The sequence below is a fragment of the Hylobates moloch genome, unplaced genomic scaffold (assembly GCF_009828535.3).
Source record: "Hylobates moloch isolate HMO894 unplaced genomic scaffold, HMol_V3 SCAFFOLD_18, whole genome shotgun sequence".
In the NCBI taxonomy this organism is placed as follows: domain Eukaryota; kingdom Metazoa; phylum Chordata; class Mammalia; order Primates; family Hylobatidae; genus Hylobates; species Hylobates moloch.
This window is the reverse complement of record NW_026652293.1, coordinates 10142829-10170016: the sequence shown is the minus strand read 5'-3', so window position 1 is coordinate 10170016 and position 27188 is coordinate 10142829. Positions and strand designations below refer to the sequence as shown.

General features: G+C 47.9%; 1 protein-coding gene across 4 annotated transcripts in view; it reads left to right on the top strand.

The window, feature by feature from the left end:
* Positions 1–527: 527 nt before the first annotated feature.
* Positions 528–27188, top strand: part of ATP2B4 (ATPase plasma membrane Ca2+ transporting 4) — a 117405-nt gene continuing 90744 nt past the window's right edge. For all 4 annotated transcript variants that reach the window (XM_032136266.2, XM_032136272.2, XM_032136267.2 and 1 more), the window contains exon 1: positions 528–926. The gene's annotated coding sequence lies outside the window, so the exon portion shown is untranslated. The remainder of the gene's footprint in view (positions 927–27188) is intronic.

The window sequence follows — 27188 nt, the reverse complement described above, 5'->3', positions numbered from 1 at the left end:
GTGTGTGTGTGTGTGTGTGTGTGCGTGTTTACAAAACAATTTATTCTCCTTCTCCAAGGAACCCCCTATTCAGACAGGAGCAGGAAGGTGGGAGGGGACATACGAGTGTCCACAGACACCTCGGGTTTCTGGGTCCTGAATCTAAGTGAGTAAGGGGTTGAGAGGCCCGTAGGAGCTGCAGGAAGCCAACCGCCTGCCGAAGCTTCCTTTTTTTTCCCCTCCGCCCAGCAACCGTTGAATACCGCCACCCACATCCACTCCCCACCTCCACCCTCACCCCTCCTCCACCCCTACTCAGCTTTCTATTCAACAAGTGAGAGCAAGGGCGGGGAAGAAAGCCGACAGGGAAGAGGATTCCTTCCCTTTCTTTCCCCATTCCCCCTTAAGACGAACCAGGAAGCAACCGCAGGAATCGGGCCACCTTAACAGTAGAGTAATGGTTTGGCCCCGCGCCAAGTCCCACCTCTGTTCCAGCTCCTGCTCCTCCCCTCTCTCTTCCCGCACTGCTTGGGGAGAGCTGGTGAGCAAGAGTCTGGCCCGAGTTAGCTAGAGCTGTTGCCATGACAAGCATTTTCTTAAGAAAGCTCTGCTGTTGAGATCGTCCAAAGCTGGGGGCTGGGAGGGGGGCACGAACTTCCTGGGGCACCATCCCTCCGAAGAGAGCAAGATCAGAGACACCTGCCCAGCTCTCCTGCACCCTTTTTCTTTCAGGAACCTGAGAGGTCCTTCCCATTGGAAGGGCAGGGGGAGGAGACCCAGCCCACTCCCCGGCCTTAGCCGGAAAGGCAAGAGAGCAAAGCCAGCGTCTCTAGCTTGGTTACCACACTGGGGAGACTGGTGGGTGGTCACCCCACCCTACCCCCATCCATGGAATCCCGGAGGGAGAGTCCCGCTTGGAGAAACCTGGATCTTTGCTAGAAAGAGAGGTAGGCTTGCAGAGAATGAATTGACTTGTGATTTGCAAACTTTGTTTCTTTCTTTTCTGTCAGTGGCTTCTAAAACTCCCAGATTTTCCTCTTCCTGGCATATTTCATGCGACTGGGTTTGGAAGATTTTTAAAAATATATGTGTGTGCACAGATTTGTCAAATACTGTTTTACCTATTATCATTTCTGAGAAACCATATAGTCGAACATGTGATTTAGCTCTCTTTTCCTAGTTCTTGTCATTCCTAGGCTATGGGGTAGGGGAATGGAGGGATTCTCTTTTTGACACCAAAATTGAGCTCTTGGAAAAAATATTTATCTACCCTCCCTCAACGCATTCTGTTCCTGCCCTCCCCTTCCCCCTTGGCTTGGGAATGAGACGCAGGATGGAAAACTGTTGCAAAAATATTTTCCGTGTCTGTTCCCTTTCTCGAAAGCCCAAAAGAGAGATGAAAAAAAAAAAAAAAGGAACCAAAGAAATCTTCAGCAGGAAAGAGAGGCTGCAGCGGGAACTAGGAGAGGGGCACTTTGGGGCCATGGGGTGGAGGTGGGCTGGGAGAAGTTGGCAGGAGTGGGGAAGGAGAGTGCACGAATTAAATTTCTTTAGCTTTGCAGAGAAACCTCAGCAGTTTCTCTGTGCTGCTTGCAAAACATCCTCAGACTTTCACATCTATAATTAGCTGTGGAAAAAGCTGGGAGTTCCCTCGTACCGCTGTTGTTTGAGTGTGTGTGAGCGTCCAGAACCAACTGTATGAGTGTCTCCGAGGGCACCGCCCCACACATCTCTGGTCCCAAAGGGGAGGAAGGAGAAGGGTGAATTGAAAAGTTTCCAATGTCGAGGCTGGAGACTGTGGGGCTGGTGAGTGTTTGGCAGATGGGGTGGGCCACCGGCATCTGTGGAAGGGTCCCTGAGCGTCTTGGGTCACTGCCTTGGCTTGCTGAAGAGCTAGGAATTAAGACTGGGATTGTCCTTCCTGCTCGCCCTTCTCTCTTTCTTTTACATACTTGGCTCGCTCTTGGTAGAGGGGGCTGCTGGCATCCTTCCCCGAGTCGAGTCTGGCCTCTTACACTCCTCCACCTCCCTGAGGGTACCCGCCGCTCTTCTCCAACTGGGTGTGGAGGGTGCAGGAGTGGCCAGCCGCATCTTGGGAGGGAAGTGGGCACTCTGCTGCCAGAGGCAACTCCCTCCTGGGCATTCCTGCCGGACTTAACAATAACTTGCAGACATGATGCCGGCGCCTGCTGGCCGGGCAGGGGGGACGTCAGATGTAGAAGTAGGCCGGCACTCAACTGAGGCCCCTGTGGAGAGGGGAAAGGAGTGGGGGAGGGAAGGGAAACAAAATCCCACTCTGCAGCGCCCCCCTCCTCTGTGTGAGGAGTCTGACAGGGAGTCTAGAGACCCTGGCCCTGCTCCTTAAGCCCCTCCCCAAGCTGCCCCTTCTCCACGCGCTTCCCATTGGAGGCCCTACTACGCCCCCTCCACTCTGAGCCCTCTACCTGGAGGAAGGAGACCAGGCTCATTCCAGGCTGGGCCAGGCCCAGGAAAGGAGCCTGAGGGTGACGAGGGGCTGGGCCAGGAGCGTTTAGGAAGAAGGAGAGTGGAAGAGGCCTCCTAGCCCACGAGCTGAGTTACCCTCCTTGGCTAAGGGTGGTGGCTTGGGGAGCAGACTCTGGAAGGGGCAGGAAGGATGGTGGCAGCTTGGTAAGGCGTGTTCTGGAAGGTGGGCCCTAAACCCTGAAGCAGACAAATCTGTGGGAATCAGGCTGGGGGAGAGGAAACACCTGCCTTCAGCCCCAGGGCTTGGAGGAGTGATAAAGGCTACAGCTGAGAAACTGGGGGAGAAGGAAGCAAAACACTTAGAGAGCTCATCTCGGGGCTGGGGAAGCAACAGGAACCGGTTTGATTTTCACTTTGAGGTGTTGATTGATCTGACTGCACCCCTCGGCTAGACAGCTCTTCCCTACCTGTGTTCTGCTCGAGAAGGGAATGAGGCCTTCCCCAGTGGGCAGGGGCCCCAAGACAGAATGCCCGTGTTCCAGAGGGAGGGGATCCATTTCTTTGCTCCTCCTCGGGTGTCCCATCCTCCCTGCCACCATCTTGCTGAGGTGCAACCCCCGAAAATCACGCCACGGCCTCCCATCGTGGAGGCTCAGAGTGCCACTATTCCTGCAGCCGGCCTTCCTATTTTCAGTAATCTGATTAGGGGTCGATGTTGATGGGCTCGGGGACGGCTTCTCCGTGAGGTCGTTATTTAGCGCGCACCGGGTCGCCTGCTCCCGCGGCTTTGAGCCCGGGGTCCCGGCCAAAGGGGTAATCGGCTCCCGCAGTCTCAGCCCTTCCCCCGGGGCTCGGGGCGGGATTGACTGCGCAACCCCGCGGCCCCTCTGCTCTCTCCGGCCTCTGCGATCCCGCCCCGCCAGCCTTTCCGCCGCTGGGCTCCACCCTCCCGGGCTCTGCTGTAGTCTGAGAACTCCGTGGAGAATGCGAACTGAGCTGCGAATGGAGGCTTCCTGCCTCCCAGGTTGTGCCGAGCCTCAGACCCTTCTCCCTTCCATTTACCACCAAGTCTCTAGATTCAAGGTCAAGTCAAAGGAGCACAGCCCGTCTTACCCCTGGGACTCCCAGCGCCCAGCACAGAGCCTGGGATGTTAGAGCGCTGGGTCAAGGCATGCTGAGAGAAGTACGGGCAGTTTGGGGGCCTTGGAATCAGCCTGATGCCAGCGAGTTCCTAACCCGCCGTCTGGCCTCCAGTTTCCCCTCCGCACAATGGAAAGAAAGCCTGCTCTCCACGGTAGAGGTGACAGGGCGTGGCTACGGAGATTTGTCACACTGCTGTGGTCTTTGTCAGAAGAAAATCAAAATGAGAGGGCCCAGTTAGGGGCAGAAGGAGAGCAGTTAGAATTTGCCGAAGGTGTGGGGGCTGGAAGAGGTAAGGTGGCGTGTAGGGGCTGGACGTCCTGGGCCAGGATAACGGGAGGCTTTACTCTTCCCCACTCCCACTAACTGGAGGTCCCTAGAGGAACGGGGTCTGGGCTGCTCCCTGCCACCTGTCAGCAGGTCAAGCCTTCCACCGGAAACTGCCCCTTATTCAAGAATTTACCTTCTCTCAAAAACTCCGAAACCCCTTTTCTCTCTCTCTCTCTCTTTTTTTTTTTTTTTTTCAGTGCTCCTGGCCTTGGACCCAGCACCCAAAGACATGGATCAGCCCTATCCACTAAGACAGAGCATTGCAGACCCTCTAAGCCTTGGAGAGAGAAAAGGATCTTGTTCATTCTTAGTCCCCAGAATGACCAAGACAAACCCCGTTAGCCAAGCCCCTAAAAAACTGTTTGGCTTAGGTTAGATTAGCTCCAAGTGTTTGACCTTGAAGGGGAACACTCCACCCAGAGTCTTAACTATCCTTCTCTGGAAGGATTCTTCAGGCAATCTGAATTCTTCCCCCAAAGGGCTCCTCTCAGACAAGGCTCCCTACCCAGCCCAGTTCCTGCTTCTTAAATAAGCATTGATTCCTGTCATCCCAGTCGGTATTTGGTGGGTAGGGGTGAGAAGGAAAGAGGGATGAGAAAAGCAAGGCCTCTGCCTTGTCAGACTGGGATGACCACCTTTCTCCACTCATGTCCCCTTTTCTGCAGGTCATAGGATTAGAGCAGGCCCTGGAGCTGGAGTCCAAAATGCTTGTGTGGAATGTTTTGCCCTTGGCTTCCTCTGCCAGTATCTCTCTTTGTGTCCTCTTTCCTCTTTCCCTTGTGTGAGCCATTCTTGTTCCACTGACTTATTTCCTCTGTACATGTTAAAACAGAAATGACAGGGACTTTCTATTTCTGCCTCTACCTTAAGCCAGTCCTCTGTGTTCAGCCTACATGAACTTGGGTTGAGGAGGGAAACCAGGCAGGATCTAGTGAGGACCAGAGCCAAGGGCTCCGGGTCAGGGAAGAGGCTTGAGAGGCAGTCTATGTGTGAAGGGATAGTGGAGAGGCCAAAGGAAGGGAAAGGATTGAGAACATAGGTGCCAAGGGGCAGAGCCCCCATTTCTACCTTTCCTCACCCCAGTTCCTCTCTGCCGAAGATCCTCAGCCTCATTACTCACCTCTGCTCTAGTTTCCCAAGTTTCAGGCACAAATCCCTGGGACAACTCAGGGAAGATGAACCGGGATGGGATTAATAAGACCCCTTCCTCTTGCCTTTCTGCCACTTCACTTGGGGTGTGGCAAAGGGAGTTTGGAGCAGTGCGTTTATTGATGGGAAGGTCAAGGACTCTCAGCTAGGTTCAAGGAAAGTCTTAGCTTAGAACACCTCATAGCAAGGTCTACCTAGGTTGCAAAATCAATGCCAGGAGTACAAACAAGTAGTACACCCTCAATGGGGAGGAAGTTAGCAATATCTAACAAAGCTACGTACACATTTACCCAGCAATCCTACTTCTAGGAATTTATCCAGAAGGTGCTCATTCACAAATATGGAAAGCTACGTACAAGGTGATTTTTGTTTGTTTGTTTGTTTTTGAGAGTCTCGCTCTGTCGCCCAGGCTGGAGTGCAGCAGCGCGATCTCGGCTCACTGCAAGCTCTGCCTTCCGGGTTCAAGCAATTCTCCTGTCTCAGCCTCGTGAGTAGCTGGGATTACAAGTGCAAGCCACCACACCGGCTAATTTTTTGTATTTTAGTAGAGATGGGGTTTCACCGTGTTGAACCCAGGCTGGTCTCAAACTCCTGAGCTCAGGCAATCTACCTGCCTGAGCTGGGATTATAGGTGTGAGCCACCAAGCCCGGCCACAAGGTGGTTTTTAAAGGCATATTTACAATAGGAAATCATTGGAAACTACCCAAATGCCCATTCTTAAAAAAAATGGTTAAACAAACAACGGTACGTCCATACAATAGAATACTAGGCAGCCAAAAAGAAAATAAAAAGAATGACTAGGAGCCCTGTGAACTTATCTGACATGATCGTTAGGATATATTATTAAGTGAAAAAGGCAAGGCATAGTACAGTATATAGTATGCCACCTTTGGGATAAGAAAGCAGAAGTAAGAAATTTTTTTTTTTTTTTGAGACAGAGTCTCGCTCTGTTGCCCAGGCTGGAGTGCCGTGGTGGGATCTCGGCTCACTGCAAGCTCCGCCTCCCAGGTTCACACCATTCTCCTGCCTCAGCTTCCCGAGTAGCTGGGACTACAGTCACCCGCCACCAGGCCTGGCTAATTTTTTGTATTTTTGTAGAGACGGGGTTTCACCGTGTTAGCCAGGATGATTTCGATCTCCCGACCTCATGATCTGCCTGCCTCGGCCTCCCAAAGTGCTGGGATTACAGGCATGAGCCACCACGCCCAGCCTAATTCAAGTACTTTTTAACCTTCATACCCTGATTCTATATTCATATTTTAAGTAAAAAAAAAAAAACCACCTACAAAGGAATCTTGACCTTTACTTTGTAAACATGTTATTGGTTGTGGTATTTGTATCATAAATTGGAAACTGTTTTGTGTATTGTATGATAGATGAAATGAGTAACTATGGTGATATTTCTGGAAATCAGGGTCTCACTATGGAAAAAGAGATATAAGTATGGAACGGGGGAAGGGGAAAAAGAATCTTTTGGGGTTTTTTGTATATCTTGTGGATCTGTCCACTGAAAGTACTGTGGACAGGAACACACCTAGTACCTGGATTTTTATTTCTAAGTACAACTTCCCACGGGGGAGATTGTAAGGAATAGTGCTCCTTGAAAAAATGACTAATTCCGCCGGGCGCGGTGGCTCACGCTTGTAATCCCAGCACTTTGGGAGGCCGAGGCGGGCGGATCACAAGGTCAGGAGATCGAGACCACGGTGAAACCCCGTCTCTACTAAAAATACAAAAAATTAGCCGGGCGTGGTGGCGGGCGCCTGTTGTCCCAGCTACTCGGAGAGGCTGAGGCAGGAGAATGGCGTGAACCCAGGAGGCGGAGCTTGCAGTGAGCCGAGATCGCGCCACTGCACTCCAGCCTGGGCGACAGAGCGAGACTCCGTCTCAAAAAAAAAAAAAAAAAAAAAAAAAAAATGACTAATTCCAAGTCTGAGACTGGAAAAGTGTAAGTGAACTATGTTATGCCAGAAACTAGAGCATGCTCATGTCATGACATGTTGGCACAGAAGCTGGCTTAAAGGGTCTCCTGCCAACCAGGTGTGAAACGCATTGAGCATTCCAAAGGATAATGGTAATAGATTGTAACACATTGAATATTAAAAATTCCTTGAGTCTATTTTGACAGTTGACATGGACAGGGAGGAGCAGGGAGGGAAAACTCTGAACAGAAATGCCAACGAGGCCAGACACAAGGCCTCACTCTGTAATCCTACCACACTGGGAGGCCAGGGCAGGAGGATCGCTGGAGCCCAGGAGTTCGAGGCTCCCATGAGCTCTGATCATGACACTGCACTCTAGAATGGGTGATAAAGCAAGACTCGGTCTCAAAAAATTAAAAAGTAAGTGCCATTTGGGCACGGTGGCTCATGCCTGTAAACCCAGCACTTTGGGAAGCCCAGGCAGATGGATTACTTGAGGTCAGGAGCTTGAGACCAGCCTGGCCAACATGGTGAAACCCTGTCTCTACTAAAAATATAAAAATTAGCTGGAAATCGATTGAACTCAGGAGGCAGAGGTTGCCGTAAGCCAAGATCATGCCACTGCACTTCCAGCCTGGGAGACAAAGCGAGACTCCGTATCAAAAAAAGAATAAATAAATAAGTAAATGCCAACTAATAAAATCTAGTAGCAATGACAAAAATTTTCTTTAAATTTAATTTAATTTTGTGTGAGGCTGAGGTGGGTAGATCACCTGAGGTCGAGAGTTTTAGAATAGCCTGACCAACATGGAGAAACCCCGTCTCTACTAAAAATACAGAATTAGCCGGGCGTGGTAGTCCATGCCTGTAATACCAGCTACTCGGGAAACTGAGGCAGGAGAATCCCTTGAACCCGGGAGGCAGAGGTTGCAGTGAGCCAAGATCACGCTATTGCACTCCAGCCTGGGCAAGAAGAGTGAAACTCCGTCTCAAAAAACATTTTTTAATTTAATTTTTAATTGACAAATACTAGTTTCGTATATGTATGGGGTGCAATGTGATGTTTTGATATATGCATACATTATGGAATGATTAAGTCAAACTATCAACATATCCATCAGCTCACACATTTATCATTGTTTTTGTAGTGTAAACATTTAAAATCTCTCTTAGCAATTCTGAAACATGCATTACATTAACTATAGTCACCATGTAGTGCAGTAAATCTCAGAAACATTCCTTCTGTCTACTGAAACTTTGCATCTTTTAGCCAACATTATCTTTATTTACCTACCTATTTTTAGAGATAGGGTCTCACTCCGTCAGCCATGTTGGAGTGCAGTGGCCCATAGCCTTGAACTCCTAGGCTCAAGCGATCCTCTTGCCTCAGCCTCCCAAAGCGCCGGGATAATGGGTGAGCCACTGTGCCAGGTTGGAACTTTAAATTGACCAGTTTGCAGCCTCTACTATAATAGCTGATTTAGTCTAGTGTTTAATGGATACTAAAACCAATGGGTGAAAGATTGGTCTTAGCGTATCTTAGTTTGGGCTGCTAAAACATCATAGACTGGGTGGCTTAAGCAACATAAATGCATCTCTTTGTTTGTTTGTTTGTTTGTTTGTTTGTTTGTTTGTTTTTGAGACCGGGTCTTGCTTTGTCATCCAGCTGGAGTGCAGTGGCACGATCACAACTCACAGCAGCCTTGATCTCCTGGGCTCAAGCTATCCTCCCACCTCAGCCTCCCAAGTAGCTAGGACTACAGGCGCATGCTATCTTGCCTGGCTAATTTTCATGTTTTTTGTAGAGACGGGGTTTCACCATGTTGTCCAGATTGGTCTCGAACTCCTGGGCTCAAGCAATCCACCTGCTTCAGCTTCCCAAAGTGCGGGGATTACAGGCATGAACCACCGCACCTGGCCCCATTTATTTATTTAATTTTATTATTATTATTATTTTTTGAGATGGAGTTTTGCTCTTGTTGCCCAGGCTGGAGTGCAATGGTGCGAACTCAGCTCATCGCAATCTCCGCCTCCTGGGTTCAAACGATTCTCCTGCCTCAGCCTCCTGAGTAGCTGGGATTGCAGGCATGTACCACTACGCCCGGCTAATTTTGTATTTTTAGTAGAGACGGGTTTCTCCATGTTGGTCAGGCTGGTCTCGAACTCCCGACCTCAGGTGATCCACCCTCCTCAGCCTCCCAAAGTGCTGGGATTGCAGGTGTGAGCTACCACACTCAGCCCCCATTTATTTTTGAAACAGGGCCTTGTTCTGTCACCCAGGCTGGGGTGCAGTGGTGCAGTCATAGCTCACTGCAGCCTCAAACTCCCAGGTTCAAGCAGTCCTCCCACCTCAGCCTCCCAAGTAACTGGAGCAGGTGCATGCCACCATGGCTGGCTAAATTTGTTGTTGTTGTTGTTGTTTTGTTTTTTTGTAGAGATGGATGACATAGGAAGACTCCACCTCTACAAAATAAAAAATTAGCTGGGCATGGAGGCTGTGCACCTGTCTGTAGTCCTAGCTACTCAGCAGGCTGAGGCAGGAGGATAATTCGAGGCTGCAGTGAGCCATGATCATGACACTGTACTCCAGCCTCATTGACAGAGTGAGATGCTGTCTCAAAAAGAAAAGGTGAAACTAAGTAAAGGGTCTGTAGTTGTTTATTGTGCTATTTTTTTCAACCTTTCAGGTTTGAAATTTTTCCAAATACTTAGCCAGAGAGAGAGAAGTCCATGCCAGAGGCACTGCTAGATTCCTGGTTTCTTCTCACCTTATCTGCAAAACTCCTGACCAATAGGAGTGTCTTTTCTAAGCTCTTGGGTGCTGAGAGTCCCCATGGAGCACACAGAGGGATCTTCTGAGAAAAGAAGGTCCCTTAAGAAGCCTGCCTTCCCACCCTCACTGCTCCCTACCCACAGCCTCTTCTGTCCAGACAGGAGCACCTGGGCCCTGATGGGTGGGCCACAAAGGGAGGCAGGATGACAGGCATTCTCCCACCAGGCCATGGGGCCAGCTGAGGGAACCTGAGGACTGAGGGCTTCGAGAGTCACCCACCTAACTTTTGAGGAGGGGGTTCCCAGGCTGTAAGAGAAGAAATTCACCAAACAGCCCAGAGATTGTTGCTGACCAAACCTTTAGCGTCCCTTAGAATTCTCTAATTAGGTGATTCTGAAAGAAACCAGCAAGAAGTGCCTGCCCAGAGCCTTCATGCCTGAGCTAAGCAAGGCCTTCTAGGTACTCCCTTGGCAAGGGCAGCACACCTGGCTGTCCTGTCATTCACCCAAATCATTGTGATACCCACCCCCGCCTCCCCATCCTGATCGTCGCTCTGGAGAGAGATTGAGTTTCCAGGATGGCTTCTCTCTCTTTTTTTCTCCCTCTCTTCTCCTGGAAACCCTGGGGCTAGGCCCTACATGACTCAGGGCTCTTTTTACGTAGGCTCATGTAGGCGAGGGCTATTAATCCTTTAGTCAATTCCCCTTCTGTGTTGGTGAGGGAGCCTGAAAGAGCGGGAGGCAGGAAGTTGGAAGGGGGCAGACAGGGAGGAGTTTGTTCTAGTGGGCTGCCAGGCTTGCCAGAAGAGCACGGGACTGAGGGTCAGAAAACTGGTAATCTGGACTCTTGTCTGCTGTGTAACCTTGATTGAAGCAGGGGATATCTCTGGGCCTTCATCAACTGTACTGTTACATGAAACCAAGTTTGGACACACAGACATTCCTGATTCAAGACGCTCCTCTTCTATAGAAGACAAAGGAGTAAAACTCTCAATGCCCAAATCAAACTCTTTTATCACAGATAGGGTCTGGCACAATGTAACAACTTGCAGCCAAGTCCCATTCTTCTGCCCAGGATGACCAGGGGAAAAGAGGCCAAAAAGCTATATGCCTTTGAACTGCCACCATTGATGTTTGGGAGTAGAACAGGTTCTAAGATTTCCCACCTCCATCTGCCAGGAACTTCAATTAGGAAGTACCTTCCAAGGCTGTAATTCTGCTATGTCCTAGGCCAGAAACTAAGGAATATTAGCCAGAGGTAGAGAAATTCAAACTTTCACGAAGTTTCCTAGGGCACATAATCCCCCCAAAAGTTATTATATTGAACCATATGAAAATGCCAATGTACAACCACTTTTGACCTACAAAGGCAATTTCATGTAGCTCACCTAACAATATTATTCGACACTGGAATAATGTCAGTGGCATTGGAGTCAGTGTTGTGAGCTGGAGAGATTAGGTGTTCATCCGAGCTGTGGGTTGGATTAGAAATTCAGGCAAAGTTGCCAGCTGCTAGGCCAGCTTACCCTCCTTGCCAATCCAGGCTTTCAGCCCTAGAGGTAGACATGTTGGCAGAGCCCTTGTTTGGACTCTGGTTGAGATTCTAGCATTAGCCTTCCTGGCAACTGGCCAGGGAAGCTGCCCAAGGTAGAGAGGAATGTATCATCCATCTATAGTCTGCTCTTCTTGTGTCCCAAATGCCCTGCTTCCTATCTTGGGAGCTGAAGATGGAGGAAAATTTAAGAAAGGAGGAAATAGGAAATACTGGCCCTATTCGTCCTCTGTCTAGTGGGATACAAGAGCGGGAACACACACTTGAAATCTCATCTGGTGCAGGGACACATGACCTAGTGATGGCTGGTAGCTGCTAATAGGATGGCTGGGGGCTGAAGGGGTGTTAGTGGGAATGGGGAGACTAGAATTTGGCAGGGCTCAACTGGAAATTATTCATGGAGGAGGTGATTGCCAAACAGGATTTTAAAGAGAAAGGATAGATTTGATGGAGGAGGGGAGGGGAGATGGGGAGGAAGGGGTGTGCTGCTACCTGCCGACTGAGGACACTCAGAGCATCCTGGAGAATTGGATACTCTGGCAGGTGAGAGAGGCTGTCTGATCCCACTCGCTGGAAGGCCTCCAGCCTTTGTCTGAGCCAGTACCGGTACTGTGGGCAGGATGGCATCTGGCCTCAGCAGCGGCCTGCCGCCTGTCTGCTTTCCTGGCACTTATAGACCATTAGGATGATTTTTTGATGTTTTCTCCCTGCTGTCCATATTGCAGCCTTCTTTGTGGGGAGCACTCGTATGACATCTGTTAGGATGCAAGGACAGGCACAGCAAGCAGCAAGCATCCATTCCAGGAGCTTTCTGACCTTGTGCAGGGGAGGACAGTCACCAGGCTTTGGGCTTGTCACCAGGCTCATTTTATTGAGACAGAGCATTTGAGATGGACAGAGAACTGGAACCTCGAGACTTGTTCAAAGACACTGGGTTAGTTTGAGGCAGAGCTGGGGGTACAGCCTAGTGCTCCCCACTCCAAGACTGGGACCTCGAACCCATCACTGCAACACTGTGTGACCAGATCAACACCAAACTTCCCTGGCACCCAATGTCTCTACCCACATGGCAGAGAGAACTATCCCTGTCCCTCCAAGGATGATGTGAGGTCATGTGCTAGGAGCAGTTTGGAAGACAGATTCTAGAAACCATAAAGGTGCCGGTGGCATGATTGTTATTGTTGCTGTTATTATTAACAATTAAGGTCGTTAGCACTACAGAAAATGCAAAGAAGTATTTGGCACTGCCCGTATCACCGTGCAGCTCCTAACAGTCCTCTCCATGGCTCCTCCTCGCACACTGGGCCTTGAGCTGAGAGAGGCAGGGTAATTGAGAGGGGAAGCAGAAGTCGCGGGAAGAGGTGGGCAGAGATCTCCTCCTGCCAGGGTATTCTTGGCCCTACCCTTTCCTCAGGGTGTGGCTCCTCCAAAAGGTCAGAGGAAGTGCAGAGGGGAAGCACTATTAAATACATCCTTCCTTAGCAGCTGACTAAGTTAGGTTGGCCGCTTAGCTCTGATTTGGGATCTAAGAGTCAAGAGGGCGGGGCCACCGTAATGTGACAGCACAGGCTGATTTGATTGCCAGAGCCAATCTGTCATTCATTCGCTTGTTCACTTATCCATTTATTTATCCAACAAACATGAAGCGAGCACAGACCATATGCCAAGCACTATGTTAAGGGTTTGGGAAGAAGTGGTATCTGGGAGGCAAAGGAAGGGCTCAGCATCACTGACGTTAAGCTCAGGGATGATTGTCCCAAGCCTGGGGACTCACAGCAAGCCCTGCTTGTTGGTAGTGCTCCAGGGAATTTGCATCTGTTTCCCTGGAGAGCACATTTAACCCTTGACTTCAGGGAGGTAAGACCTAGACCCGACACACAACTGAGCTGGGAGGGGCTTTAGATATCATTGCAGGGCAGCCCGTGGTGTTAGCAGTGAGACCATGGCCTGAATGGTAAAGGGCTTGCGCTTGTCCTTTGCTGAAGAAAGCCTTCTCCTGGACCAGGCACGGTGCCGAAGCTGGGTGTGGGTCCCGCCTGGTTTATTCAGCCGCTTGGTTGGCCTCCCAGTGTTACCTGACTTTACCATCCCCTGCTTACATCTGGAGCCTCTGCCTCTGATGGGGTGGAGATGTTCTGTTGCTGGGATGCCCAGAAGGAATCCAAATGGTACGGAGAAATATAACAATACCTCTCCAGAGAAGCCCTCCAGTTCCTCCTCTGGTCTTTACCTCTCATTTCAGCCTCTTAATCCGTATTTTCAGAGGCAATGTGATATAAAGGATAAAGGAGTAGATTTAGCTTCAGTTGGTACATGCTGTACACATCTGCACCTAGCCTGAGTTTTGCCCTCTTTAAAGTTTGTATAATATCGCCTTTCATTATTTACCCCATAGAGTGTTATGACAGACAAATAAGGTATTGTAGGTAAAAGCATCCCATAAACATTAAAGTGCTAGATATACATAAAGCGTGTTATTCCAGTGACCCCCTCTTCCTATTACCCACTCTTCATCTCAGTTCCTTCTCTTGACGGCCCAACCCCTTGACCCCACTCCCGAGAACATCCTCCTGTTCTCTGTGTGCTCCCACTCCTGCTCTCACTGCATCCTCCCTCCTTGCCTAGATCAAGACCTAAAACACTTGTTGCATCTTTTTTCGAAACAGGGTTTCACTCCCATTGCCCAGGCTGGAGTACAGTGGCACAACCGTGGCTCACTGCAACCTCGACTTCCTGGGATCAGGTGATTCTCCCACCTCAGCCTCCCTTGTAACTGGGACTACAAGTGCATGCCACCATGCCCAGCTAATTTTTTTGTTTTTTGTATTTTTAGTAGAGATGGGGTTTCACCATGTTGCCCAGGCTGGTCTCAAACACCTGGTCTCAAGCAATCTGCCCACCTTGGCCCCCCAGAGTACTGGGATTAGAGGTGTGATCCACTGCGTCCTGCTCTTGTCACATCTTAAATAACAATGACAATGGTAGAAGTAATAATCTGAGCTAACATTTATTATTTATGTGATAAGTATTAAACTTGAATCATCTCATTTAATATTCTCAGCGAACAGTGAGGTCGATATTGGCATTGTCTTCATTTTCCACGTGATAAAGATGTTCATAAACCATAAGGCTAAGATGCACCCTTAGTTTAGCCCATTTGTAGATTTCCTCTTTCCATGGCTGAGTGACTGACTGGTTGACAAGAACATGGGAAGTTTCAACAGCATTTATTGAATGTCGACTAAATGCCAGATGCTTCCAAATTATGTCACAACAACCACCTTCTGAGACAGGTACAGGCTTTGTCTTGGAGATCATCTGGTTGTGAGAACAGAAGCCTACTCAGAGAAGCAAAAGTAAAAGGGAGCTTTATTAGACCATTACAGGGAAATAGCACAGAACTTAGGTGTGGGAAGTGTAGCCCCTCTGTGAGCCACACCTACATCCTGGAGCTGTAGCACTCTCTTCTTCACAGGTGGGCTTCTGCTCTTTCATCCACAAGCACAGGACCCATTGTGGGTGAACCAGGCAGTAGTTCCATCTCTCAGCCCATGTGGCCTTCCCACTTAGCTCTCCAAAGTAAATTAACTCAGTCGTCCAAACGCCAACAGATGCTGATTCCAGCTTAGATCTGACGTCCACTGCACTCCAGTCATCTGTGGCTTGTGGCAGGGGAGGGAGGCTAATCAGGCCTATCTTTTCCATCAGGTCTAGGGGTGGGAGCAGACATTTCTAGAGGGAAAATTCATTGGCTTTAGGTTGTTTCAAACCCAACTACATTCTTCACCACACCAGACTCTCTCTAGGATATCTTAAAGATAATGCTCTGGTTGAAGCCCCTAAATAAGAGGGCATGTGAGTTGTCCCAGAATCTGTGGATTCAGCTGGGACTGGAAAAATAGTACTAACCATTTTTGAACCCTGCTTTGTGCCAGGCGATTAATATAGATTATCTGTAATCCTTACTACACTCCTACAACATGCTATGGTTCCCATTTTACAGATAAGAAAGCTAACACTCAGTGAGTTAAATAGCTTGCCCAGAGATCATCTGGCTCATTAGGGTTGGGGCTGATATGGACCCAGGCCTGACACCAAAGCTCATGGCCTTTCTAATACACAAAAAAAAGTTATTTACTCTCCTGGAAGATAAGCTCCATGACAGCAAGGGCCTTCGTCTTGCTCATTGATATATCCCAAGCACCCAGAACAGTATTTGGCACGTAGTAAGTACTCAATAAAAAATTATTGAGTGGATTTTGCTTTGGTAACTTTTGTACTCCTAGGCTTCCCAATGTCAGAGGGAAAAATGACTCAGACAGTGGGCCACTGAAACCAGTGGGGTAACCCTCTGGGTGTGCTTCTGGTCCCTAACCCCCACAGCCTACTGTGTTTTGTTTGTTTTTGTTTTGTTTTTTGTTTTTAGAGACAGGATCTCACTTTGTCAGCCAGGCTGGAGTGTAGTGGTGTCATCATGGCTCACTGTAGCCTCCAACTCCTGGGCTCAAGGGATCCTCCCAGCTCAACCTCCTGAGTAGCTGGGACTACAGGTGTGCACCACCACATCCAGCAAATTAAAAAAAAAAATTTTTTAGAAATGAGTCTTGCTATGTTGCTCAGGCTGGTCTCAAACTTCTGGGCTCAAGCAATCCACCTGCCTCTGCCTCCCAAAGTGCTGGGATTACAGGCGCGAATCACCGCACCTGGCCTCACAGTCTACTTTGATGGGGGACATTAGGAGCAATATAGAAAAGTCTGAAAGAAAGTATGACCCTGGATTTATCTGTGTTTTCTGTTTGTATATCTGACCTAAGCCATTTAGCCCTGTAAGAGGAGCAGATGAAAAGAGATTTCCTTAACACTGGAAAATCCATTTACTGGGACTAGGAAACAGGATGCTGAGGTCTTATATTGATAGAGCAAAGAATGCTAATTTCCACTGGGTTTTCAGCCCCGGGGGTCAGAGCTTACCAAATCCTGAATCCATTCCTGTGCCTTTCTGTATAATAATGCCCTGTGTCCTAAATCACCCAGTTGGCCTTCCAATCCCAGTAGGTGGTGTTACATAAAAGCACAGATTTGAGGGAGTCTGATGGAACTGGGTTCAAGTCTGGCTGGCCAGCTGTGTGACCATGGACAAATTATTTAGGCTCTCAGACTCAATTTCCTCTGGAAAATATGAACACACACAAATGAAGAGTGATACATGTTCTGAGTGCCTGGCTCACTACTATGAGCCAGGGTAGTCACTGAATTTTAATTTTTCCTCTTTTGTCCCTCCATTTCTCCCTTCCTTTTCCATGGAGCCTGGCACCAGCCTACCCACCTGCTCCCTGCTAACCTTTGGGCTCAGTACGTTTATAAAAGGGTCATAGCCCATTGTCTCCCAGTAACGAAAGGCCCAGAGGCCCCAGCCTCCTGCAACTCTCCATCAAAGGGCATGCAGGGGCTCCATCATTTCCATGAGACAGGTTACCCTCTTGGTGCCAGCTCTAGGGCTTTGCTAGATATTTGAGCAAGAAGAGTCCTGGTGAAATAAGGCAGAGTGGAGGGTAGAGAGCTGCAACCACCTCACCTTCTTTACTCGTGCCCTGCATTCTTCCCCTGGGAGTAGAGGCTGTAGAAGTCAATGCTGGGAAATCTCTTGTTGATGGAGGGAGTCAGACTGGGTGACAACACTACTTGTTTTTGTAGAAGCTATAGCCCAAGGGTGCTATCACTATTTGGTCACCCAGATCAACTGTCAGCTGCACTGGAATTGAGCTGCCCCTGGATAAACAAGCAAGAGAGTCTCAGGCTGGAATCTCCCCTGCTTTTCCCAGCACACACCCACACAGAGACTTTAGCTGGCAAGAAGTGGCAGCTTAGCCAAGATAATGCGTGAACCAGAACTTGCCTCCTGGCTGGAAGGGGCTTGGCATTAAGTGCAGTTCTTGCTCCTGCTTCCTATAGATCACTTAAGTGCTCCAGGCTCTCTTGAAATGGGGAATTCTCTGGTCCCCTCCCAGTTTCTTAGGGATGGCATCCAATGATGGGAGATGGTTTCAGAGGCAGTGACTTAAAGACAAGGGTGTGAATATTAGCTGAGAGTTCATGTGAACAGGCTTATGGCAGCATGGTTTCTGAGATGCAGCGACTTGTTGGTTTTGGCTGCAGTGTTTTCACTGAGCCCACTCATTGGCCTGCAAGCTACTTGAAAGGAGAGTGATGCTTTAGTCATTCTCATGTAGTCAGTGTTTAGCACAGTTGTTGGCTCATAGAATGAGGATCAGTAAAGAACAGATAGATGGGCTGGATATGGTGGCTCATGCTTGTAATCTCAGCACTTTGGAAGGCCGGGGAGGGTGGATCACCTAACGTCAGGGGTTCGAGACCAGCTTGGCCAACATGATGAAAACCCATCCCTACTAAAAGTATAAAAAGTACTAAAAGTACAAAAATCAGCCAGATGTTGTGGCAAGTGCCTATAGTCTCAGCTACTCAGGAGGCTGAGACAGGAGAATTGCTTGAACCCTGGAGGCAGAGGTTGCAGTAAGCCGAGATCGTGCCATGGCACTCCAGCCTGGGCAGCAGAGCAAGACTCCGTCTCGAAAAAAAAAAAAAAAAAAGAAAAAGAATGGTTGGATGGATGGATGGATATAAACAAATAGAAAATTTTCTCTAAACAAATAGACCACGGTGAACTTTACCTTATTCCTTCCCAGGGCCACCCTCCCTGCTCAAAACCTCATCATCTCATGCCTGAATAATTGCAGGGTTCCTAATGACAGGCAGGGTGGTCTAGAGAAGTGAGTTCCAGACTGGAAGTTGGGAGACCTGGAACTTGAGCCACTTAAGTTGTTCTATCACTTTTGGGAAATCACTGAACCTTTCTGGGCTTCAGTTTGTTCAGATGTAAAATAAATAGTTAGGGCTAAATGTACTTCTAGGATGTTTCAACTCTAATATTCTCTGCTTCCTCCTACCCAAACAATGCTGCAGATTAATTATAGTTGGGTACCAACATTTAAAAGTAAGATCTCACTGCTGTCTTGCTCAGCTGGGCTTCAGTGACAGAGACTGGGGCCATCTTCCTAGGAAGTTGGTGACTGGAGTTGAAAAGAAACAATGGCCAGTTCCCCAGGAGACTTGGCTTAGGAATTGGTCTCCTAGAATTATTGAGCCCTTATCTAAGGAAGCTCCACCTTTCGCTCTCCCTCTTCAAACTCATGCTGGGAGCTTGGGAGGCTCCCTGCAGCCCCGCTGTGTATGACTCCATGTGGCCACTATGCCAACGTGGAGAGGAGGTCTGGACTGCATTTGGAATCCTGGTAATGATGGTGGTTCTCTTTTTACTTCTTTCTGGTGTCCAACGTCCTCTAGTGTCAATGGCACAAAACAGGTCAGGCTATTGGAAGGCCACACTGCTTAAGAACAATGTCAGCAGATCCAAGCTCTCAGCTATATTCAGATTAGTGAAGTGTACATTCTCCTAACTTGCTCAGCTTATCTCCTGCACCTAGTGCTATAAACAGTTGTGTTTCAGAGCTCCCCAGGCTGGCCGAATCCATAGTTCCAATCCCCAAAGTCCCTTGTCTAAACTTCTGCCCAAGTTTAACCCAGGGCTGTTTCTGACTCAGCCCCCGTCATCCTGCCTGGGCCCTAGGCAACACTGCCTCTCTAATGCCCTAGCCAGACAGAGCATTCCGGTTTACCCAACTCACAGACTCTCCCTGCTTTCTGGGTTATATGTTTTTCTTCTGCTTGTTGCTTATAGCTCGGTCCATTATTCTGTGAGGGTTTTGTGAGGGTTTTTTTGTTTTGTTTTTCATTTAAAAAGCATCTATATTTTCTTTCATCGACTTTGCATTCATCACAGTCATCACTCCTCATTCAACACCCTTCCCACCTTATATTCTCTTTTCTTTCTTTCTTTTTTTTTTTTTTTTTTCTGGAGATGGAATCTTACTCTGTCACCCAGGCTGGAGTGCAGTGGCACAATCTCGGCTCACTGCAACTCCGCCTCCTGGGTTCAAGCGATTCTCCTGCCTCAGCCTCCCAAGTAGCTGGAATTACAAGTGCCTGCCACTGTGCCCGGCTAATTTTTGTATTTTTAGTAGACAGAGTTCCACCATCTTTGTCAGGATGGTCTTGAACACCTGACCTCTTGATCCATCCACCTCAGCCTCCCAAATTGCTGGGATTACAGGCATGAGCCACCGTGCCCGGCCGTATATTCCCTTTTCATAGGAACGCTGACATAGTTAAACCCTACCTTATTGTATGATCATTCTTGTTTCAGTCACTTTTAGAGACACCACATTTCCAAGAGGGCTTTTGTTGTTTTCTCTGTGTACTTTAATCCAAATGGCAAATTTTTAGCCAAGTGGTTATTTTTTTAAGAATATTTACTTTTTTTCCAGAATATAAAAGTAATGTAAAAAGGATCTCACATATACTGAGCACTTACTGTATTTCAGGCACCAAGACACATGCTAAAACTACATGACCTCATTCCCTCCTCATGACAATCCTAATAAGGAAGGAGTCATTCCTATCTTCCCTTTCAAAAAAAGAAACTAAGGCTCAAAGAGATAAAATACTTTTATCCAAGTTCCCACAGCTACCAAGTGGTGGATGTGGAATTCAAACCATGGCTGTCAAACTTCAGAGTCCAAGGGTGTGGTGGCACATGCCTGTAGTCCAGCACTTTGAGAGGTTGAGGCAGAAGAATTGCTTGAGTACAGGAATTTGAATCCATCTTGGGTGATATGATGAGATCCCATCTCTAAAAAATAAAAAATATAAAAATAAAAAAAGAGTCGACCAGGTGCAGTGGCTCACGCCTGTAATCCCAGCACCTTGGGAGGCCAAGGCGGGTGGATCACCTGAGGTCAGGTGTTCAAGACCAGCCTGGTTAACATGATGAAACTGCATCTCTACTAAAAATACAAAAATTAGCCAGGCGTGGTGGCACCTACCTGTAATCCCAGCTACTTGAGAGGCTGAGGCAGGAGAATCACTTGAACCTGGGAGGTGGAGGTTGCAGTGAGCCGAGATTGTGCCACTGCACTTCAGCCTGGCGACAGAGCAAGACTCCGTCTCAAAAAATAAAAATAAAAATAAAAAAAGATTCTGACCTATGTACTGCCTCTACACAAGATCATCCTAGAAAGTGTGGAATATTCAGAAAAGCATGAAGAGAAAACTAAAACTTTCACAAGTCCAGACATAACTGCTAACATTTTGGTGTAGTCTCTTTTAGTCTTTTATATATGTGGGTGAGTATATACATTTTTTAAACAAAATTGGAAACACGTTGCATAATAAGATTTTGATTTAATCTTTTTTTCCTACCCAATACTAGATCATGAGCATTTTCCCACATCATAAAGAATTGGTCACAAGTCAGCCCCAAACATAGTCCAGTGGAATCCAATGATAGCAGGCAACCAGAGGCAAAGTGTCTGTGGTTTTAGAAGGGAAATAAAGAAGCTGATGGGCTGGGCACAGTGGCTCATACCTGTAATCCTAGCACTTTGGGAGGCTGAGGCTTGAGGCCAGGGTTTTAAGACCAGCCTGGGCAACTTAGTGAGACTCCATCACTTAAAAAAATAAAAAGTAAAAAAATTAGCCAGGTGTGGTGATGCACACCTGTAGTCCCAGCTACTCAGGAGACTGAGGCGGGAGGATCCCCTGAGTCCAGGGCTTTGAGTCTGTAGTGAGCTCTGATTGCACCACTGTGCTCCAGCCTGGGCAACAGAGCAAGAGCTTCTCTCTAAAAAAACAGAAAACAGCAACAAAAAAACAAACGGCTGGACACAGTGGCTCATGTCTATAATCCCAACACTTTGGGAGGCAAAGTGGGAGAATTGCTTGATCCCAAGAATTCGAGACCAGCCTGGGCACCATAGTCAGACCCCATCTCTACAAAAAGTATGAAAATTAGCTGAGCGTGGTAGTGCATGTCTGTGGTCTCAGTTACTCAGGAGGCTGAAGTGGGAGGCTTGCTTGGGTCCAGGAGGTTGAGGCTGCAGAGAACCAAGATCGTGCCACTGCACTCCAGGCTGGGCAACAGAGGGAGACTCTGTCTCAAAAAATTTAAATATGTGAATAAATGATTAGGGAAAAAAAAAAGTGCTGATGGCCATAGCCTTTGCTTTGGAAGCTGACCACCTGGAGCCAGCCTAGGTGGTGCACAGGGTCTGATCCTGGGATGAGAAACCAGAGAGGGGAGAAGGCTTGGAACTCTTGGGTCACCTTTGGGAGGTACCTTCCTCTGTGTGTCTGGATTTCACATGAAAGTGTGGGAAGATGGGCAGGCCGACTTGTGTTTGAAGTGGGAGTCAAAATGTAAAGTGGCTTTTACACAGGCTCAGCTAAAGGCCAGGCTTCTGGAATAAGATGTGGAACACCCTAAATAAAGCCCCCTATAAATCTGTGAGTGGGATTACTCATTCATGGCGGAGAGGCTGGCTCCTCCTGGTGGTGTGGGTTCTCATGCTGGCCTGTGATTGGAGAGAACCCTAAAGATTTCCTGCCTTCATTCTCTTAAATGTATATGTGTGAAAGAGAAGCTAAGTATATTTTATCTGCAGCTATATTTTTAAAGAAAAGAAGCTTTTTTTTTTTTTTTAAATCCAAGAATAGCGCAAGAAGGGGCAGAGAGAAAGGAAGATCTGGAGGCTGTCACCAGCCAAAAGATAATTAGCAACCATGGGGCTGGGGACAAAGACAATGTCTAGTGTCTATGACGGGACACTAAATGGGAAAGTCCCTGTGCTTGTGGTGGGCCACTTGACACCCCTTGGCAGTTAGGCAGCTTTGGAATGACAGCCCGAGTTGCCAGCCTCTTGGAGGTTGTACCAACTGACTGCTACAAATTCAAGAGTGATAAAGAGTCCTGGTGGCCTCCATGACAGATACAGGCTGGTCCAAGGCACCTGTTCCGTGCAGGATCCAGGGCCAGGACATGGAGTCTTGGGTTCACCCATGAGCTGGTACCACCTTTTGCCATGACTCTGGGGAAGGCTTGGGGTACTCTGTGCTCCTAGTTTGTCCCCTGGCCCATACCAAGGTTTCACCCCTCCACCTTCCTCCTTTCTGGGCATCTTGAGGACAGAAATGAGAAAAATGGAGGGAGATGCTTTGGGTTTCCATTATGAATATAGAGAGTTTTTCGTCATTACATTGGTTATCTCAGAACCTCAGGGGTAACCAATGTAATGCAACACATGGGAAGGAAATGGGGTATTATTGTTGAACATGCCACTTAACTGCTGTAGCCTTTTCACTCTCCTTAAAATATCAGATAATATCCTCTTGAATACCTTACAGGGTAAGGTAAGTGACAGGAATCACTTGAGATAATGGACATGAAAGTGCTTTGTATACCATGGAGTGCCTACAAATATACAGATTCGTGTTTATGGAGATTTTTGCATGGGAAAGTCCCTCCTTACTCCCCTGAGGTTGGGGAGACCATTCATTTCTCCAGCTCCTATAAAATTTGAGTCGTCTTTCTTGAGTAGGGTGGCTGCTCTCCACGCTGTAGAATGGGAGAGTGAGTTCCAGCAAGTGCGAATGATGTGTTCAAAGTGGGTGAAAAATCTTGGAATCTTGGGGCATTAAAAAGAATTCCTTAATTTATTTCCACTCTTGACCAAGCTAGTAGCTAACAGTGTGACCTTGAGCAAGTCACTTAACCTCTGAGCCTCACTTTTCTCATTCGTCATTTGTTTGTATCCACAAACGATAGTTATGATAATCTAAGGAGAGAGTATGGAATCTAAATGGAAGTGCTTTGAAAAGTTGAAAGTGCTGCACTTTAGGATGGGCGTGGTGGTATCTCAGTTCTTTGGGAGGCTGAGGATAGCTTGAGCCCAGGAGCTCGAGACCAGCCTGAGTGACATGGGGAAACCCCATCTCTACCAAAACCAAACCAAACCAAAACAAAACAAATTAGCCAGGCATGGTGATGCATACCTGTAGTCCCAGCTACTCAGGAGGCTGAGGTGGGAGGATCACTGAGCCCAGGAAGGTGGAGACTGCAGTGAGCCTTGATCATGCCACTGCACTCCAGCCTGGGCAACAGAGACCTTGTCTAAAAAACAAACAAAAAACAAAAAACCAAGTGCTGTACTTTACAGACCAGAAAAATTGAGGTCACGGAAACTCCACAGTCCCCACTCGTACCTGGCCAGGCATGTCACACTCTCCACTCTGGGGCTCAGGGTCCCCATATGCTGTTACCTCCCCTTCTTCCAGAGCTGCTGAGGACTAATGAGAACACTCACTTGTAGACGCTGTAATAGCCTGTTTTGAAGCATCTCAGAGGTACCGCAGCCTTCCCTTCCATGGTGATGTAAACAGAGTGGCTTTCACGCACACATCCCAGAACCAGCCCAGTTTTTGCCCTTGTCCTCTGACATAATGCATGCATTGATCAATAGACATTTATCAAGCATGCCTGCCCCGTAAAGCTTGGAGCGAGGCCCTTGTTCCCCTGGGATTTTGCAGCTCAAGGACGGGAGCTCCCAGGGAAGCTGTGCTGAGAAGTCGGCTGAGCCACTGAAGCCACAGGGTTTGGTTTCAGGGAGGCCAGGTGAGGGGCGGGGTGAGAACTGGGAGGGTTCCCCAGGTGTGTTCCCCGGGGTGTGCTGTAGTGTGATGTGGTGGGGGACAGGACGAGGGTCCCGAGGGAGGGAGAGAGGTGCTTGGCTGGCTGGGTCGAGTGAGTCATCGGCCCCCTCTGAGCAATCGCTGCTGCCAGGGTGGAGTCGGCCCGCCTTATTTGGGGCTTCTGTGCTGAGCCAGGCCTCCAGGGCTAAGGCGTTTGTTTCCCCAGCTGCTTCCCGGGCCGCGCTGGTAGCCAGCTGAGCCCGGCGCCTGCGGCTGAGTCGCACCACCGCTCAGAGGCGGGGCGGGGAGCTGCAGGTCCGAACTCGGCCGGCCCGGGGCGAGGGCGGGCGGGGAGTGGGGCAGGCTAGGGCGAGCGAGGCTGCCACACCCCCGGGACTCCGCGTGCCGGCTGCGGAGGTCCCGCACAGGGCAGCTCCCAGGCCTCCTGTCCCTAGAGTAGTAAATGCAGATCAGCACTTCTGTCCCTCACTGTACTCCCACTCTCATCCCCCTCCTCCCTCTACCACCACCAAAAAGCCAGAATTTTTAAGTTAATTGATATTTTTTATTAGGCTAAAAAAGTCAAATGCAGTATATTGACTATGTTTTTTGTTTTGTGTTGTGTTTTTGTAGAGATGGGGTCTCACTGTGTTGCCCAGGCTGCTCTCTTAATTCCTGGGCTCCAGTGATCCTCCTGCCTCGGCCTCCCAAAGTGCTGGGATTACAGGTATGAGCCACCGTGCTTGGCCTTGACTGTGTTCTTAAATGGCTATTTTAGATCATGAAATTGTTAACGAAAGTTCTTATTTAAGAGTCTTGATATTTTTAGATAGTTCCATGGCTGTCTTTGATCATACAAGTTAAAAAAATGTTGCTGGTAGAAATAGGAACCATTTTTTTTCTTCTCTCTCTCTGTCTCTGCCTTTAATTTCTAGTTCTATCTCTTTTGTTTATTTCTCAGATGCACAAAATTGGATGAATCAAAATCTGCAGTTCATTTTCTTGACTGGTTTATGCATGCCTCTCTTTTACTGCTTATTTATATATGCTATTAATGGTTTTTAATTAACCTAATGAACACACTTGGACCCACCACGCAAAAATGAGATCACTACCATTTATTTGCATCCACCTATGACCCCTTCCTATCCCATCCCCCCACCTCATCACCCATCTGAACCACTGTCTTGCACTGTAATGTTGTATTCACCATTCTCTTGATAAACATATATATGCCTAAAGAAACATATTATTTGTACTTGCTTTATATGCTTTATCTAAAAAATATACTAGCTGGGCACAGTAGTACGTACCTGCAGTCCCAGCTACTCAGGAGGCTGAGGCAAGAAAATCACTGAGTCCAGGAGTTCGAGGCTGCAGTGAGCTTTGATTGCACCACTGCACTCCAGCCTGGGTGACAGAGTGAGCCTGTATCTAAATATATGAACACATGGCTAGGCACGGTGGCTCATGCCTGTAATCCCAGCACTTTGGAATGCCGAGGCAGGGGGATCACTTGAGGTCAGGAGTTCGAGACCAGCTTGGCCAACATGGTGAAACCCCCATCTCTACTAAAAATAAAAAAAAAAATTAGCCAGGCATGGTGGCGGGACACCTGTAGTCCTAGCTACTCAGGAGGCTGAGGAGAATCGCTTGAATCTGGGAGGCAGAGGTTGCAGTGAGCCAAGATTGTGCCACTGCACTCCAGCCTGAGTGACAGAGCGAGACTGTCTCAAAAAAAAAAAAGCAAAACAAAACCCTTTACAAACAAAAACAGAGGTTTCTACCAACAGACTACTCCACTAAAGCAACTTTTTTTTTTTTTTTTTTGACACAGAGTCTCACTCTGTCCCCTAAGCTGGAGTGCAGTGGCACAATCTCAGCTCACTGCAGCCTCCGTTTCCCAGGTGCAAGTGATTCTCCTGCCTCAGCCTCCCAAGTAGTTGAAATTCAGGGACGAGCCTCCATGCCCGGCTAATTTTTTTGTATGTTTAATAGAGACGGGGTTTCACCATGTTGGCCAGGCTAGTCTTGAACTCCTGACCTCAAGTGATCCTCCCACCTCGGCCTCCCAAAGTGCTGGGATTACAGGCATGAGCCACTGTGTGAGGCCTACTAAAGCAACTTCTAAAAGAAATAACTTAAAAGAAAAAAAATTATAAGCATACCTTATTTTATTGTACTTCAGACACTGCCTTTTTTTTTATTATTATTAAACAAATTGAAGGTTTGTGGCAACCCTGTGTTGAGCAAGTCTATTGACGCCATTTTTCTATGAGCATGTGCTCATTTCATGTCTCTGTGTCACATCTTGGTAATTCTCATGATGTTTCAAAGTTTTTCATTATTATTATATGTGTTATGATGATTTGTGATCAGTGAGTTTTTGGTGTTACTAATAGAATTGTTTTGGGGTGCTACAAATGGTGCCCATATAAGGCAGCAAACTTAATCAACAAATGTATATGTTCTGACTGCCTCACTGACCAGCTAGCTGTTCATCTCTTTCTTTTTCCGGGGGACTCCCTATTCCCTAAGACACAACAATATTGAAAGCAGGCCAATTAATAACCCTACAATGGCCTCTAAGTGTTCATGTGACAGAAAGAGTCACAGGTCTCTCACTAGAAATCAAAAGCTAGAAATGATTAGGCCCTACTGAGGAAGTCACGTTGAAAGCTGAGATGGGCCCAAAGCTAGGCCTCTTGTGCCAGTTAGCCAAGTTGTGAATAAAGGAAAATGTTCTTGAAGGAAATTAAAAGTCCTACTCCAGTTAACACACAAATGATAAGAAGGCAAAACAGCTTTATTTGCTGACAGGAAGAAAGTTCAAGCGGTCTGATTAGAAGATCACACCAGCCACAACATTCCCTTAAGTTGAAGCCTAATCCAAGGCAAGATCCTAAATCTCTTCAATGCTGTGAAGGTTGACAGAGGGAAGGAAGCTGCAGAAAAAAAGTCAGAAGCTAGCAGAGCTTGGTTCTTGATGTTCAACGAGAGAAGCTGTCTCCACAATGTAAAGGTGAAGCAGCAAGTGCTGACATAGAAACCACAGCAAGTCAGTCGGAAGATCTAGCTAAGATAATTGGTGGGAGTGGCTGTGCTAAACAACGGATTTTAATGTAGATAAAACAGCCTTCTCTTGGAAAAAGATGCCATCTAGGACTTTCATAGCTAGAGAGGAGAAGTCAATGCCTGGCTTCAAAGTTTCAAAGAACAGGCTGACTTTCTCATTAGGGCCAGTGCAGCTGGTGACTTCAAGTTAAAGTCAATGTTTACCATTCCGAAAATCCTAGGG